The following is a 2,765-nucleotide window of genomic DNA, read 5'->3' on the forward strand; positions in this document are numbered from 1 at the left end:
AAAATCAGATGCACAAAATATCATTTGGGAGACTGGACTTTATAAGAAGGAGTGTGGTATCAGGATTGGAGGAAGACTGATCAACAACCTTACTTTGTAAAACTGAGGAAGACCAGAGTCTTTTGCAGCAGAAGTTCAAGGACTGCAGTCTCCAATATGGATTGAAGATCAACCTAAGGAAGGCAAAGATTCTTATTACTGAGTCAACTAACAGTATCATGATAGATGGAGAAGAGATTGAGACTGTTTAATACTTGAGTTTGTTTTGTTCCACAATCAACACTCTTGGCACCAGCAGTCAGAAAATCAAACAATAAATTCCATTAAGGAAATATGCTATCAGAGACCTCTTCAGAATGCTGAAGAGTAATGTCAGTCTAGGGACTAAGGTGCACCTGATCCAGCCCATGACCTTTGAAATAATTTGCTAGGCATCAGAGAGATGAACAATGACTAAGGATGACAGAAGAACCAATGCCTTTAAGTTGTGGTGCTGGAAATGAGTATTGAACATTCCATGGACTACCAAGGAAACAAGAAGGTTTGTTCTGGAGAGGTGAAGATAAGTTGCTCTTTTGAGGCAAGGATTTTGAAATACTGTTTCACATACTTTGGATGTGTTTCCATGAGGGACCAGTCCTTAGAGAAGGACATCATGCTAGGAAGGTTGGAGGATGCTGCAGGAGATGAAGACCCTGGATGAAATGGATTGACTTACTGACTTGGGTAATGGACGTAGGCATGCCAGAGACAGCGAGAACGGCTCAGGATAGGGCAAGGTTCAGCGCTATTGTACATAAGGTTGCTAAAAGTCATAGGCGACTCAAAGACAAATAACAACAGCAACGACAATATTAAGAAAATCTGTGATTTAATCCATTTTGTAAATTCAACTCTTGGAATAGTGTCCATTAATAATATAGTTGAAATAAAATATAATATTTTTTAATTAATAAAATGAATAAATATTGGACTCCTGATTTTAATAGGTGATAATTGCCTTCAGTTTTTGAGGACAGATTCTTGGCAACTGACTGGAACAGATGCGTATTTGTTTCCATTCTCTAAAAGGGGACTGAACAAAATGTGGAAAATATCAAACAATATCATCAATATCACATGAAAATATTGCTGAAGACTATCTCAAAGTTGTTAGAACACTTCCTCGGGAGGTGGAAGTCTCTCCAGGTGGTTGCCCTGGTATCGTGCGAGGCTGGAACCATCATCTGCCTTACCCCATGGCCAGGGGTGGCGACCAGGTGGCAGAGCAGCTAGGAATCCAAGGGCTGACCCTGGGGCCAGGCCCCCTACTCTCCCCGCCATGGTCAATGACCCATCTGTACCTGCCTTACTGTGGGCCCAGGAAGTGGCCTACGTCTTGGCAGGCCGTGCCCGCAAGCTGCTGCTACAGTTTGGAGTTCTCTTCTGCACCATCCTCCTCCTGCTCTGGGTGTCTGTGTTCCTCTATGGCTCCTTCTACTCTTCCTACATGCCAACAGTCAGCCACCTAAGCCCCGTGCATTTCTACTACAGAACTGACTGTGATTCCACCACCACCTCGCTCTGCTCCTTCCCTGTTGCCAATGTCTCGCTGGCTAAGAGTGGACGTGATCGGGTGCTGATATACGGGCAGCCCTATCGTATTACCCTGGAACTTGAGCTACCGGAGTCCGCCGTGAATCAGGGCCTGGGCATGTTCCTGGTCACCATTTCTTGCTACACCAGAGGCGGCCGGATCATCTCTACTTCTTCACGCTCAGTGATGCTCCATTACCGCTCGGACCTGCTCCAGACGCTGGACACTCTGGTCTTCTCCAGCTTCCTGCTGTTGGGCTTTGCTGAGCAGAAGCAGCTTCTGGAGGTGGAGCTGTACTCGGACTACAGAGAGAACTCGTATGTGCCGACAACTGGAGTGATCATCGAGGTCCACAGCAAGCGAATCCAGCTGTACGGCGCCTACCTCCGCATCCATGCCCATTTCACAGGGCTCAGGTACCTGCTGTACAACTTCCCCATGACCTGTGCCTTCATCGGCGTCGCCAGCAACTTCACCTTCCTCAGCGTCATCGTACTCTTCAGCTACATGCAGTGGGTGTGGGGGGGGGGGCATCTGGCCCCGACAGCGCCTCTCTCTGCAGGTTAACATCCGAAAGAGAGACAACCCCGGGAAGCATCCTAGAGCCTCTGCGCAGCAGCCAGCTGAAGGGCCCCAAGGCCAGGAGGAGCTGACTCAGTTCAATGGTACAGAGGAAGGTGAGAGCCCCAAGGAGCCCTCGGGCCCAGAGGGTCAGCTCTCTGAAGAAGAGAAGCCAGACCAGCAGGTGCTGCGCAGAGAGATGGAGCTTGAACCCGAGGCCAATGATGGTTCAGGCTCCTGGGAAGACGCAGCTCTGCTGATGGAGGTTAACCTGCCTGCCCCTGCCCCTGCCCCTGCCCCTGCCCCTGCCTCTGCACCTGCCTCTGCCCCTGCCTCTGCACCTGCCCTCGAGACCCTGGGCAGCTCCGAACTCGAGCCCTCTGCTCTCCGCCAGCGCTCCACCTGCTCCAGCTCCTGAAGAGGAGAGGGTGGATTCCTCACATTCCAGCACTTTCTCACCCTGTTTTCCCCTAATAAACTATTTTCGTGCCAGAGCTTAAAAAAAAAGTTGTTAGAACAATACATTGACAGAGAACAACTAGAAATTCAGGATGGGTTTAGAAGAGGCAAGGCACCAGGGAATCATTGCTAAAGTCATATAAAGGCTGACTAAAAACAGGGAATTATT

General features: G+C 49.0%; 1 pseudogene; it reads left to right on the forward strand.

Moving 5' to 3' along the window:
• Positions 1–1,222: 1,222 nt before the first annotated feature.
• LOC102857455 lies at positions 1,223–2,555 on the forward strand (annotated as a pseudogene).
• The last annotated feature ends 210 nt before the right edge of the window (positions 2,556–2,765 follow it).

Source organism: Elephantulus edwardii, unplaced genomic scaffold (genome assembly GCF_000299155.1).
Source record: "Elephantulus edwardii isolate Elephantulus edwardi_28Jun2011 unplaced genomic scaffold, EleEdw1.0 scaffold00159, whole genome shotgun sequence".
NCBI lineage: Eukaryota > Metazoa > Chordata > Mammalia > Macroscelidea > Macroscelididae > Elephantulus > Elephantulus edwardii.